The following is a 16,234-nucleotide window of genomic DNA, read 5'->3' as shown; positions in this document are numbered from 1 at the left end:
TCACTGAAAATAAATGTATGCACGTCTGGATTATACACTGGGCCCCAGAAAAAAGATGAGCTACTATTTTCAGTCGTATAATGTTAGTCTACCTCTGTGCAGTAAAACCAGAAAGGAGAGATGAACGTTTAGAAATAATTGGTCAAATCTCTTAATATTAAATTATATTTAAAAAAGACTATTAAAATATATTTCATTTTTTCTTATAAATGAATTTTTTAACAAAACTATATATGTTCGTAAAATAGCCTACAAGTCAAAAGTTTTTGAACAGTAAGATGTTTCATTTAAAGACGTCTCTTCTGCTCTGCGTTTATTTGATCCAAAATACTGCAAAAGCTGTAATATTGTGAAATATTTTTACTATTTAAAATAACTGCTTTCTATTTGAATACATTTTAAAATGTAATTTATTCCTGTGATCAAAGCTACATTTTCAGCATCATTACTCCAGTCTTCAGTGTCACATGATCCTTCAAAAATCATTCGAATGTGCTGATTTGCTATTAAAGAAACATTTTTATTATTATCAGTATTTAAAACAGTTGAGTACATTTCTTTGATGAATAGAAAGAGCAAAAGATCAGCATTTATCTGAAATAAAAAGCTTTGTAACATACAAAGGAGGAATTAATACTTTCATTTAGCAAGGACGCTTTAAACTGATCAAAAGTGATGACGAAGACAGTGTTACAAAAGATTTCTATTTCAGATAAATGCTGTTCTTCTGAACTTTCTATTCATCAAAGAAACCTGAAAAACTTATATTCAGCTGTTTTCAACATAATAAATGTTTTTTGAGCAGCAAATCAGAATATTAGAATGATTTCTGAAGGATCATCTGAGTAATGATGCTAAAAATTCAGATTTGAAATCACAGGAATAAAGTACATTTTAAAGTACATTTAAATAAAAAACAGTCATTTTAAATAGTAAAAATATTTCACAATTTTACTGTTTTTTCTGTACTTTGGATCAAATAAATGCAGACTTTGTGAGCAGAAGAGGCTTCTTTAAAACATTACAAATCTTACTGTTCAAAAACTTGAACTGTTTTTACTGCAAAAACACTTTTTGTAATTTTTCCTGAATTTCACTGACTCCATGTAGAACCGCTTTGCTGCCAAAAGTTTTGAAATTGCGTTTTTGCTACGTGCCCTGTGAATTTTAGCCTTATATTTTTCACAAACAAGAACTTCACATAACCAGTGGAGGGCGCTTCAGGATAAGCAACTAACTTCTTGGCTTTAGTTTCAATTGGGTTTTTCCCAATAACCAAACTAAAACTTTTTTGTAACTTGTCTGAACTCGTGTGATTGGAATATAATATTCAAATTAGCATGATTGTTCAAATACTTGCACTCTTTTAAGGAAACCAATCCTAACGCTGGAATGTGTCACCGTGCAGATATAAATCCATAGGCCTTCGTAAACCACATCTGTATCAATCTGTAAGATGCTCTAGTTATGACAGGAGTCTTGAGCTGTAATGTTTTTGTCTACGTGCCTGAGAGTGTGTCAGCACAGTACTGGTACCCAGGCATTTCCTGTAGCATTACCTTGCCCAAATATCAAAACCTCAAAGCTTAAAATAAATCATTCTGAGGACGTTTGCAGCCTTATGATGTCATCAGAGTTTCTGTGATAAACAAGTGATTTCTTGAATGTTTTTACAACATAGATACCATAAACATGCTTGCCTCTGTGCTTACTGTACGTACAGTATATGGGACACTTCAAAACCACTCGGTGCTGGATTTAAACTGGTTTCAGTTGTCTGAGCTAATGACGTTTCCTCTGACGCTGCTCGTCTGAGGCAACAGGCTTTGTGGTTGTTTTCACCTGTTTTTACTATACTGGTTTGTGTCAGTTTGTACTGGTCTGAAAAGGTCCACTTCATGTGCCTAAACAGAATGGAATGTAGAGGTGATTTATGTCACATCTGCCAAGCTGTTCGTCCCATTTCCTGTGACATAACCTGTATGTAAAATTATAGTATGTCCTTCCCTTGCTTCACTTGTTTTACTGCCACTCATTTTTCTCTCTGTACTTCTCTTTCAGGGTGATTCAGCAGTTTGGAATCACATTACGGGCTGCGGGGAGCAGTTTATTAACCGTTTTTTATTTCCTCGTTCAGATTCGCTCGATTTAAGACTATAAATGTACTCCTGAAAAACATAGCTCGTCACTTTTGCTAAAAACAGTGCCGTATTCTTCAACGCCCACGCTTAGACAAAGTGCTGAGATGAAATGTCATTATAAATTCTATGATGAGACTGATTCATCTGATGGTGACACACACATGCTTACATTTCCTATTATCAAAATAATGCTATACACTCATTAGGACTGTATTCAAATGAGCTTGGGTGTAAAAAAAACAGGAAACTATCATTTAAAATAAAGGACTGGACTGGATGAGAAGTGTCATCAGAGGAATGAATGGAATTGATCTAGAAAGCTCAGCAGATGCTGTAGACTTGAAGTGTTTGTAAACTTGTCTGACAGTCTGTGTCCATATGTGTGTTATCACATTCTATTGTGGGTTAAACTTACAGCAGAGGTGAGCGAGTTCTCAAGTATGCTTTTGTGTGCACACATGTAGTTCACACTATTGAGGAATGAATGTGTGCATATGTGTGTGAGTGTGAGTCAGGGCACTCCCTAACACTCGTGGTACTTTGACGTAAAACAGACAAGACAGGACAGGCTGATCCAACTACTTGGGAAAAACACTGAGGTGGGCAGGGCTTAGTACAGGAAGTGCGCTTAAAAAGTCAGCGAACGCGAAACTCGGGTTCGGGGTCAGTTATGGGTTCAGGTATCAAGCAGCTGCTACTTATTATTTCTGGCATTTAAGAGTGCTGACAACAAACACAACATCTATTGGGTCTGAATATACAGAGTAAAATGCTTGCTTGGATTGGATAAGTGGGAGTTTTGGCTAGTGCATGGTGTTTGTGTTACAACATAAGTGAGGAATGGTATTGGTTTGCTCCTTTACTTGTCTCTCTTTCCTGTATGTACCTCCCTTTGTCCTTTCTCCTCCCATTTCCGCTGCATTTGGAATATTTCCTGGGAGCAAGTGATTTAGGAAACTCCAGAAAGAAAAAAAAAAAATGATTCATGTTCTGACTCAGTCCTAATCAATGTCAAACCACAGATGTTTACCTATAACGCAGTACAAAAAGGAAAAAAAAGAACACTAACAGACAAAACAACTACTGTCAGATGACAATTAGACTTTCAAAAGGCAGGCAGTTTCATTATATAAAGGTGGACGAAGCAAGAATTGAAGATTATAAATAATGCAATACTGAAATGTATCAATAAAACTTGTGCGATTAAAAACTGACCAAGTTTTTCCTTATTATGTGTGTGTGCTATGTATGTTTATGTTTATTTGAATAGCTTAGCATCATGTTAGAATCAAACTCTATTTGAATCAAAGGCAAATTAAAGTGCTAGTTTATCTAAAAATAAAAATTCTGTTATTAATTACTCACCCTCATGTCGTTTCAAACCCGGAAGACCTTTTATTTTTGAGACACGAATTAAGATTTTAATAAAATCCGAGAGCTTTCTGACCCTGCATAGACAACAATGCTGACACATTCAAGGCCCAGAAAGGTAGTAAGAACGTCATTAAAATAGTTGTATAACCAGAATGTTATGAAGCTACGAGAATACTTTTTGTGCACAAAGAAAACAAAAACTTTTTGCACACAAAACATATTCTCATAGCATCATAAAATTAAAAGTCAAACCACTGATGTCACATGCACTAGTTTAACAATGTCCTTACTACCTTTCTGGGCCTTGAACGTGTCTATGCAAGGTCAGAAAGCTCTCGGATTTCATTTAAAATTTCTGTTAAGGTAATTGAAGGTCTCATGGGTTGGCAATGACATGAGGGTGAGTAATTAATGACAGAATTTTCATTTTTGGGTGAACTATCCCTTTAAGGATCCCATTATGCTATTTGTGTGGACTACACTGCTGCCTATTTTAAGCATACTATAAAATCGCATGAGTGTGCCATGTATTTTTGTGTCTATTACCGCATCATGCCATTACCTTAGCAACATGCTAACAACAAGCTTAACTGTTGAGTCTTCTGTTTGTGTCACTGGCTATATAGAGACTAACATGACATTTAGGATGCTGCCTTAAAGGGGAAGTTCACTCACAGAACAAAAATTTACAGGTATTTACTCACCCACTTGTCATCTAAGATGTTTGTGTTTTTCTTTCTTCAGTCGTAAAGAATTTATGTTTCTTGAGGAAAACATTCCAGAATTTTTCTCCATATAGTGGAGTTCTATGGTGCCCAAGAGTTTGAACTTCCAAAATACAGTTTTAATGCAGCTTCAAAGGGCCCTAAGGCAAGGGTCTAGTGAAACAATCGGTTATTTTTTTTAAAAAAATGTACAATTTATATACTTTTTAACCTCAAACACTTGTCTTGTCTCGTCTCTGTGATGCGCATGTGAACTCTGTGTAATCCAGGTCAATACAGTTAGGGTAGGTCGAAAAACTCCCATCTCATTTTCTCAATTTCAAAATCATCCTACATCACTGTTTTACCTTTTTTGTAAAGGGCATTTGATGATCTTTGCACATTCACTTTGTAAACACTGGGTCGGTACTTCTGCAGCAATGTAGGACAATTTTGAATTTGGAGGAAAAAATGAGATTTTCGACATACCCTAACTGTATGGACCCGGATTACACAGAGTTCACATGCGCATCACAGAGCTAGACAAGATGAGCATTTAAGGTTAATAATCCATTGTTTTGCTAGATAAGATCCTTCTTCCTTGTCTGGGATTGTTTAGAGCCCTTTCAACTGCATTTAAACTGCATTTTGGAAGTTCAAACTTGTGGGCACTATAGAAGTCCACTCTATAGAGATAATTCCTGAAATGTTTTCCTTGAAAAACATAATTTCTTTATGGTTGAAGAAAGAAAGACACAAACATTTTGGATGACAAGGGGTGAGTGAATTATCTGTACATTTTTGTTCTGGAAGTGAACTTCTCCTTTAAGAGGATATTCACACAGAACACGATTTTTGGGTTTAATAACCCGAGACACAGGGCCATGTTTTATGTGCAAGCGCAACAGTCAAACACATTAATGTAGCTCATGTTTATAGAGAAAAACAGTTAAAAAGCAGCTAAAAAAACCCCCAAAACTATATAATCCAAAATGCATTATATATAAACAGCCCCTTAAACAGAGCTATAAAAGCAGTATATAGTAAACCAGTACTGGTTTGGAACAGTGAACATGAGTTTAAAATAGTTAAAAACAGATTATTTAACTCATGTGTGTATTTTTATGCATACTAGAGTGTCTTGACACATGCATCTTAGCTGCATGCTAGTGTTAAACTCAGTTGAAAACAATTGTGTTTAGTCCCTGTAACACTAGTTGATGTAGAGCGTTTTATGACAGATAGGATGTTGCAGTTGATATTGGCAGACAACATTACCCACTAAAACCCAGCATGAACTTTGTAACCTTCAGGTTTTCCTCAGCATACAAAACAAACTTAAAGTTTTTGCCATTATGACTGGAGTAAACCGGCTATACCATCTCTCAGGTTCCATTATTGCTCTTGTTTATGCTTAAGTAAATGGAAAAAAAACTTTGCTGGCCATTGTGTATCGAGGCGCCGCTGGGCACCCCTAAACCGCATCTTGTTTTTTTGAGGTTGGTTTCCTCGGCAACGAGCGCGTGCACTGTAATTTCCTGTTGCTGTGCGCATGCACTCCATTACACCTTTTGAGCAGATCTGCGAGTTTACGTAAACAGCCAAGCTCGGTGCTTCCCCTTCTTTACGACTAGCGCTTCCTTCCTTCTGCAAATGCATACACGCGCACTCACTGACGTCCGCAAAAACTCTCGATGTAAACGCTGTATGATGACCTGCTTAAAAGTTGAGATCTTCCACAACAAGTGTCCTGTCGTTCACCACCTTTACATCACAGTCGTCATAGCAACGCTTAATGTGATTGACGGGGGGATGTTTTCATACACAGGACATGAAGTACAAAACAGCATGTTCTCAAGCATAGTACTCTGTGTTTTTCACATTGTTCAAAGAAGGTCTGCTTGGACATCTTGCAGAAAAACTGCATCTGCATTATCTCCCATTAGTCTATTTTTAATTTGGTGCAATTTTAATGTGTTGCATTAGGGACAGAGGGCCCAGGGGCCTCTAAAACCTCTGCACAGTTAGATATGGTCAAAGAAACCTAAATAGCAAAGTACTTAGCATAAAATGTGCAAAGTAACCACTAGGGCCTTCTAAAAAAAAAAAGCTGACAGCTGTGGCCCCTAAATTGTATTATAAGTTTTCTAAAGTTAGCTTAACCAAAATTTCCTGCATTTCCTACTTTGTTTAGCCTAAACCATACATATACATTTTCAGAAAAAAAAGAGCAAAAATTGCACAACAGCTTGTCAGTGAAGCAGTATCCTTGAAGGGACCCCAAATGTCTTATAGCTACATATCAGGTCTTTAAGGTACTAATATGCACCTTTTAGGGGTAGGTATGGTGCAAAAATTGTGACCCTAACTGTACAATTTTTTACACTTTTTTTAAAGAGTAAATCCCAAAGTATACTTTGTTTTTGTACACATATGCTAGCAAATACAGTTGAATGCATAGCTTTTTTGAAGTATACTCCATTTGATGTTGTGCGTGAATGCGAATGTCCAGCGTTTGCTCTATTTTTCCCTGTAAGTTATGACTGATAATAAATATTTCTGAACTCTTTTAAAGCCAAACTGAGCTTGTCAGTGTGAGCGTCTGTTGTTTTTGCAGTCTCCGCTACTTTGCTGCTTTTCCGTCTCTTTAGTTCTGTTTTCTACTGTGAAACAATGGCCCGGGACAGTGTTGCCACCTTGTGGAACAACTTATTACTGCAAAATAACGTACAAACTACTCACGGTTAAAAAAAATTGAGTGGTGTGCATACTATTCTGGTGATGAAAAAATTTGTGTCGTGCATTGTATGCTGTCCCTCGTGTATGCATAAGAAATGAAGTATACTTTGGGCTTAAATGGTTAGTTGACCTGAAAATTAAAATTAGCTCATTATTTACACACCCTCCAGCCATCCTAGGTGTATATGACAAATCCAATCAGAGTTATATTAAAAAATATCCTGGCTCTCCAGAAACAGAAATATCCTGTTTCTCTTCAACAGTCCAAAACAAGTCCAATAAAGAGCATTCATCCTTAATAAAAAGCGTTGATGTGTTTTTGTAAGAAAAATATCCATATTTAAAACATAATAATCACTTTAATCTAGCTTGTGCAAACTGTTGTACACAGAAGCCGCTCTGGGCAGATGATGTAGGATGTAGGACGTCGGCTCAAAAGTGACGAACGTGCCGTGGAGAGACCAAAACAAAACAGGGATCACGGATTAGAAGTACAAAACAAGGATTTGTAAAGAAAAATGATGGAGAACTGGTTTTCCTTTGCTAAAGTAAGAAAACTTGCTTTCTTTGCTTCTGTAAACAAACGCTGGTTATCATGAAACTCACAGGTGCATGTAAAACGCATACATCCTACATCATCTGGCCGATTAAAGTGATTATTACATTTTAAATGTGGATATTTTTCTTACAAAAACACATTGATTTGCTACAGGAGGCCTTTATTCACCCCCTGGAACCATGTGGGGCTTTATTGTGGATGGATGCACTTTATTTGACTTGTTTTGGACTGTTGAAGAGAAACATCCACCTACTGCCATTATATAGCTTGGGAGAGCCAGGATAATTTTTAATATAACTCTGACTGGATTCGTCTGAAGAAAGGAAGTCATATACATCTAGCTAACTATGAAATGCGACCATGTCGTTATGAAAATATTCGCGTATTGGAATGCTCAGGTAAGTAATTTCTTCACCCCTTGACTTTGTGATTTGGTTGCTTCCATTAGTTTGATTTCTTTTCGTTCACTGGTTCAGCTAACCAACCAATCAGAGTGATCTCTCTCACTGACTGTCCAACAACAATTCAACATGCTTAATAGGCCAAAAAGCCACAAAGTGGTACAACTAGTGTCAGTGGTGTGAAACACACAGCGAAAAACTAACTATGGCTTTGGCCCGACGATCAGGTTGGTGTGTCAAAATCTTAAAGAAGACATCAGATTCATTTTCCAAGTTGGTATGATTCTTTAGGGCCTTCATGAAATGTCTGCAACCTACGTTTGGTTAAAATTCCTCAATGGTTGTGTAAAACAACACCATTTTATATTCTCAAAAACAGGTCTGTTTACAACGACCAGTTTCGGTGCACGTCTCTTTAAATGATAATGAGGTACTGCTGACTCCGCGCCTCTCTTCCATTTTTTGTGCATTCAGTGGTGCATTACCATTAAAAACAAAACTAATCCACTGTGTGGCTCTGATATCTGAAGAAAATGAAGACTCTTATGTTCACTTTTACATCCAAATACAAAACACCTGCATTGCTGTTGGTACAGCTGCTGGAGCGCGGAGAAAATGGCGGATAGTGAATAACTGGCTAAGGGTGGAAATATGTTAATACCGGACAGTCCGTCAGCAGTCGTGGGCGGAGCCTGAGCAATATGACATCATACTGCTCAGAAAAGCAAAATGCTTGATATTATGAGGATTAAAAAAAGGAGCGAATGGATTTTTATCATTGTAGGGTGGTTGTGTCCACACACTGCCAAGACACTATGTAAAAGTGATTTCTGCATCCAGTGTCTGCTTTAAGGTTCTGAAACTATGTGTGGGGGACAAAGTTATGGCTAAGGGCCTTATGGAACTATGATCCGGCCCCGGTTTATGCATCAGCAACTGGTCTTTAGTGTTTTGGTCAAAAGAAGGGTCTTGGGTCACTTCTCTCTGGTTGTTTTTTAAGACCAAATGTTGTGCAATCTCGGTTCTGTGTGTATGTACAAGAGTCTGTTAGTTTTCAGTTGACACTGTTACAGTTTCCATTCTGTTGTTTAGCATGACTGCATGACTAAACTTTTTTGAGAAGACATGACTCAGCAGATATTCACTCAGGTGCAGCACAGACCATGACAGAGAACCCACAAACGTCCAACATAAAATCATCTTGTGTTGTGTGGTTTCTTCCTCCTGTAATTCATTGAGGGATCTTTCCCAGATTGCATCAGGGTCATCTGTGAGCCACATTAGGAGATATTCAAATGGAAATGAGCTGATTGTAATTAACTTTTCTGTTCATTTGCCTCCTTATTTAGTGTTTACTTGAGTTTAGTGATTCAGTATTGGTTATTATGCCTAATAACGTCTGAAGTGTAGTGGAAAGGTAACTAAGACACAGGTCAACCATCAGGAAATAAAAATAAAGTAATTTCAGGACCTTTAATCTTTGTATTTCATACTGGCCCATGATAAATTACTCTGCTTTAAACGACTAAGACAAAGCTGGTGTAATATTAGCACAAAGTATTGCTGTGTATGCATTGCGAAGCGGTTTATGTGCAATAGAGTCCTGTCAACTTTGAAGAATATTCTTCTAGCTAATTTCTGAGTCATGTGTCTGGCTGTAAAGGGTGTGTCTGGAGTTTCAGGAGTGTTCAGTAGGGCAGAGACCAGCATGTATGAAGGATCGTTCATTGAAATGCTTTGACTGAGCTTTGTTGTATTAATCTTTCCTCCTTTCAGACAAAGGAGATTAAACATAAGTAATCACAGGGGTTTCATGCTCAGATTTTTAAAATACTACATTTCCTCAACACACTGCATCATAGTACACAATACTGCTTAGCACTGCAGGAAGTTTTAGAGTCTACTTGGGGTCAGAGGCAGAGATAACCCTAAGTCAAGGCCTGACGCTATGTGTCTAATCATTCTTTGGGTTTTTAAAGTTCAAATGCATACATGGTATTGTAAAGAGGGAGGGCTCTTCATTGTTCAAGAGCTTAACAAGCCAATATGTCACCAATTGTGTTCTCAGTGGTCTTTATCCAAAGTCCAATCAAATGTTTGTGAAGTCTCTCATTACTGAACAACACATCAACAACTTTGAGCAAGTCTGAGTTGAACATAAATTTACACTTAAAAAAGTTTTAGGCCTAAATTTAAGATTTATGTATTTGAATTGCATATAAAATTTCCAACCATTTGGATTACCTAATGTGATGCATATTTGTCAGTGTTTCAATGCAGCTTTACAGGGCTCTACACAATCCTAGCCAAGGAATAAGTCTCTTATCCAGCGAAACGATCAGTCATTTAAAAAAAAAAAAAAAAAAAAAAAAAATTTCTTATAGTTTTAACCAAATGCTCGTCTTGCACTAGTTCGACCTCACACATTACATAATCACACACACGTGACGTAGACAGAAGTACCGACCTAGTGTTTACAAATTGAACTTGCAAAGAAAGTCAAATGCCCTTTACAAAAAAGGTAAAAAAAACGGCGTCTGACAATTTTGAAGTTGGAGGATAAAATGACATTTTTTGTTAAAATTTAAGTTTTTAGCCCTGTCCTCTCTTTTTTAATTAAAATACACAGAAGAACTAACTGCACATGACTTTTCCAACATGATTATGTAATGCATTAAGACGCACATGTGCATCACAGAGCTAGTGCAAGATGAGCATTTGTGGTTAAAAAGTATAAAAAAAAATTTGTTTTTCATAGAAAATGACTAATTATTTTGCCAGGTAAGACCCGTATTCCTTGGCTGGGATCATGTAGAGCCCTTTAAGCTGCACTGAAACTGCAACTGGGACCTTCAACCCGTTGATCCCCATTGAAGTCCACTAGAATGTTTTCCTCAAACTTTTTTTTTTTTTTCGACTGAAGAAAGAAAGACAAGAACAAAGGAGAAGTTCCCTTCCAGAACAGAAATTTACAGGTAATTTACTCACCCCCTTCTCATCCAAGATGTTCATGTCTTTCTTTCTTCAGTCATAAAGAAATTATGTTTCTTGAGGAAACATTTCAGGATTTCTCTTCATATAGTGGACTTCTATGGTGCCTTCTATGGACTTCTTTGAACTTCCAAAATGCAGTTTAAATGCAGCTTCAAAGGGCTCTAAATGATCCCAGTCGAGGAAGAACAGTCTTATCTAGCGAAACGATCCGTTATTTTCTAAAAAAAAAAAGTACAATTTATATGCTTTTTAACCTCAAATGCTTGTCTTGTCTAGCTCTGTGCATGTGTAGTCTGTATAATCCGGTTTAGTACAGTTAGGGTATGTCGATAATCTCCCATTGCATTTTCTCCTCCAACTTCAAAATCATCCTACATCACTGCAGAAGTTTACCCTAACTGTATTGAACCGGAATACACAGAGTTCACACAGAGTTCGCACAGAGCTAGACAAGATGAGCATTTGAGGTTGAAAAGTATATAAATTGTAATTTAAAAAAAATAAATAACTGATCATTCTTCCTCGGCTGGGATCATTTAGAGCTCTTTGAAGCTGCATTTAAACTGCATTTTGAAAGTGTAAAAACTCACAGACACCATAGAGGTCCACAATATGGAGAACATTCCTGAAATATTTTGCTCCCAAAAAAAAACAAAAAACAATTTCTTTACCACTGAAGAAAGAAAGACATGAACATCTTGGATGACAAGGGGGTGAGCAAATTCCTGAACTACTTCTTTAATTAAGTAAATATCGTTCCATGCATAGATATTTTTTAACCATGTCCATGATTTGTAACTGAATAAATGTAACTGTATTCACAATGAACAGATGTATGCTAATTCTAAGCATTCTGAATAAATGCATTTGAATAAAAAATAGATTAAAATAGTTAATATCCTTACTTGTTAGGCTATGTTAAATACTTTTGATTGTATTTGTTGAAATAAAGAAGCATAACCATATTTATACATTTTTTGAAAATAATGGTGCGTGGTTTTGCATCCATAAAACGTCTTGCAATGCCAGAGTGTTGCCATGTGATTGCTAAGCCCACTTCCAAGTCTCTATGATATTCTGGTTGTGAAATATGGATCAGATCTCACCTTCAATATGTGATTTTTCCCAGCTTTTTTTACCATCTGCATGTGAAAACTATAAGTCCCCTTCTAAAAGAAAAGTTAGTAGCGTAGTGTGGAACTGAGTAACGCACCAAAGTTGATTAGTTAGACTTATTGCCCTAAGTATGAGCAAATATAATGGTGAACATTGCAAATAAAACAGCTTTCAAGGAGGTGCATTGGTCAATAATGCACACAGCAACCTTCCCCACGTGTTATCAAGAGCTTTCGTCAGTTAAATTCTGACTTGCATGTTTTTTTTGTTTTTTTTCCTGCGCTCTTGCTCACTGCGTTGTCTTGTTCACATTATCTCTGCAGGAAGGAAGAGATCCAGTTTAGTGATGTGGGTTGAGTGCCACGGTGTGTTTGTGAGACAGTTAAGATTCCATCACGTGAGTTTAAGAGAGTTTATTCATACGTATGTGCACACGCGCGACCAATATCAGTACCCTCTGAACCTGACTGTGGCCTATTTTGAGCCGCCCGCACTGATTGCCTATCTCAAGCTTAGAGGTGAGGAGAGCAGATGCAACCTTCACGCTGGAGCCCCTCGCATGCTCTGCGATAGAGAGATGGCAGATGGAAATAAGCGTTTTTGAAGAAGATACAGTGACATCATCAGTGCAAGGAACTGATCTCTTCAAAAACACATGCGTAGTTTTGGGCTACTGGGACAGCAGAAAGTCTGAGGCCGCAAGCAAAAAATAGACCAAAGGCATGATGGTCTTACGAATCGCTTTATGCGATTTAGTCTGAAATGTTTTAAATCAAAATGTGCACAACTGACCTGCTAAATATCTCTCATTTGTAGTATTTAGTCCTGTAGTGATTGTGCTATGAACATGAATTGTACCTCAAGTCATGTTGCTTGCTTAGTAGAGGAGTGCTTATACTTTTAAAAGATAAGATACGATATTCGCCCAGGACAATAAATGTATTTAATCACAAATACAGTGAAATATTTTGAATTTTCAGCATCATTACTCCATTTTTCAGTGCCACATGATTCTTCAGAAATCAGTCTAATATGCTGATTTAGTGCTTAAGAAACATTTGTTATTGTTTGAAAGCTTGATATTTTTGTGGAAACTATGCATTTTTCAGGATAGAAAGTTCAAAATAACAATTGATTTCAAATGGAAACTTCTAACAATGTACTTGCTGACCCCAAGCTTTTGAACTTCAGTGTTCATTGAAGACGCCACCTAAGTAATATCTCCGTAACACAATTTCTCACAGATTTATAGGTGGGCTGTTTCGACTATGCAAACACCTAGCAACCATATAACAATGCAATAACAATGCACTAAAATCCACCCACAGCAACCTGTAATCTTGGCGGTGGGTTTTGCACTGGCAAGCATCACTCACATTTTTTTCAGAAAAACTGTGAAAATCTAGTTTCATTTGCTGCTGATTTCTGTGTATTTTGCAATGTGACTCGTTGAATAAAGAAAACAGAACTATAACTAGTCATTTGTGCATTCAAGCTTATATTTCACACAATCACACATCTGCACATGTGACAGTGGGGTGATTTTCCTGTTTGTGATTGATTGATATTATGATTCAAATCAGTTTTCAAGATCATCTTTGAACACTGTGCATGATATATATATATATATATATATATATATAATTATTTTTTTTTAATGGTGCTAGTTGCTTCACAGGACAGATGAATGAAGGCATAGTTCACCCAAAAATGAAAATTCTGTAATTAACTACCCTCATGTTGTCAAAACCCGTAAGACCTTTGTTCATCTTTGGAACACAAATTAAGATCTTTCTGATGAAATCCGAGAACTTTCTGACCCTGCATAGACAGCAATGTAACTACCACAGTCAAGGCCCAATATCCTTGTAGCTTCATAAAATTGTCACATGGACTATTTTAACAATGTCCTTACTACTTTTCTGGGCCTTGAACATGGTAGTTGCGTTGCTGCCTGTGCAGGGTCAGAAAGTTCTCAAAAATGTCATCTAAAATATCTTAATTTGTGTTCTGGAGATGAACAAAGGTCTTACGGGTTTCATTAATGACAGAACTTTCATTTTTTTAATTTCAAAAATTACAATTCTGTTATAATTTATCCAGATGTCATCATTTACTCATGTAGTGTCCAAAAACTGTAATTAAATGGGCAACGATGTGTTTTGGACCCCACTGACTTCCATTGTACGGACAAAAAAACAATTAAAACATTGTGTTGTAGAGAGGAAAGAAAGTCATATAGGTTTTAATGACATGAGGAAGAGCTGAATTTTTGGGTGAATTATCCCTTTAATGGCTATATGTGACCCTGGACCACAAAACCAGTCATAAGAGTACATTTTTTTGAAATTGAGATTTATACATCATCTCAAAACTCTATAAAAAAAGCTTTCCATCGATGTATTGCTTGTTAGGATAGGACAATATTTGGTACAACTATTTGATAGATAAAACTATTTGAAACTCTGGAATCTGATGGTGCAAAAAATCAAAATATTGAGAAAATCGCCTTTAAAGCTGTCCAAATGAAAAATTATGTTTTGATATATTTACGGTAGGAAATGTACAGTTTTTTCATGGAACATGATCTTTACCTAATATTCTAATGATTTTTGGCATTAAAAAAAATTAATCATTTTGACCCACACAATGTATTCTTGGCTTTTGCTACAAATATATCCATGCTACTTATGACTGGTTTTATGGTCCAGGGTCACATATAAGTTTTATACGTCTAATGCAAATCTTCAGTACTAGTTTTACGCATGGTAAAGATGATTAATGTGGGTAATTTTGACACCTGAATATGTGGCTATAGTGATGGCCAAAGTGGCCTGTTCACTGTTCTGTTCTATTCTGTTGTTTTGCAACAACAGGAAGGCTGTCAATTACTCAACCCCGTCCTGCATGATGCGAGCGGTACGACCCAACGTCGTGGCGGTCGTCGTGAGCCACTGCGCAAGCGTCAAGAGGCAGAATAGCAGAAGTGCAACAGTGTCGAAATCTGGGCCAGTGTCCTGCTGGGTCATGGCTCCACCTCTTACGGCCATTGTGGACGCCTGAGTTCCCGGCAGCCGTGCCGCAAGGACCCCCGGATGTTCACCGCCAGCGTCATCCACCCGAGCCCAGTAGAAACAGAAGAACGGCGACAAAAAAATAGAGAAACGGGGAAGTGGTGGATAAATGAAAGGTTTTGCCATTGGTACATCACAGTACATTCAAACTGCTGACCTCATCCCCATCCGCAAACCCACTTTGCTACTCCACGTTGTAGACCACAACGCTTTTATATTGTCACCTTATTCTTGTTCTTTTGGTATGACTCCATGTTGTCTTAATAAGCTTCATTTGGATGCAGGTTTGAGTCCTAGGCCACATCTTGCACTCCATTCTTATACTTTTTCTCTTGCTTCTGCACTATAGTGTGAACATGAAAATAAAAGTGTTTACCTAGAATATTCTAAAATATACCGCTGTCAACCTGATGTCTCTTGACCATTTTTCAATCAAAAATGAGTCTTTTTATAATTTCATTCATGGCAGACAAAAGCACCATCTTTAAAGGTGACGTTAACCACTTGGAAGGGTGTCAAAAACTCATTGACTATTAATGTGTCTGCCAGGGATTGTTCACCTTTGATACGTTGGACTTGCTAGTTACAACAATGGTGTTGTTAATATTTAACCATAGCATTTTTATGTTGGGACAGTATCAGCTGGATTTCGAGAGGGTGGAGAAGTTTTCAAGAGGCCTGAAAAGTTTGTTTTACAGTGAGGACCGACTGAAAGAAATTATTTTCTTTTAAAATGTGTTTTCAAGGAAAAGGTCATTTAAGGGAAGTGAGAGGACAACCACATGCTAAAAATATGCAGAGGAAGCTTTGGTCTGTTTTAATTGAAAACATTTGAATTGGGTATGATTTTACAGCCAAACTGTAATTCTAAAGAAGTACAAATGGACCAAGAAAATAGCCAAGGGGCATATATGAGAAGTCCTTAATTATTTCTAGGTAACATGTGCCTGAGCGTGGGATGAGGGCTTGACAATCCAGTGCAGGCTAGATCTTATTAGTATCAGCAAGTCGGACGCAGCGTGACGCAGCGATTCGTTTACTGACAGACGTAACACTCTTGACGGTAAAATCCTGCCTGGAAGCGGGCGGGGCATTGCTCTCTAGTAAAAGGGGAAAAGAAACTTGTAATCCT

This window comes from Labeo rohita, chromosome 8, assembly GCF_022985175.1.
Source record: "Labeo rohita strain BAU-BD-2019 chromosome 8, IGBB_LRoh.1.0, whole genome shotgun sequence".
Lineage (NCBI taxonomy): Eukaryota > Metazoa > Chordata > Actinopteri > Cypriniformes > Cyprinidae > Labeo > Labeo rohita.
Note: the sequence above shows the minus strand (reverse complement) of the source record.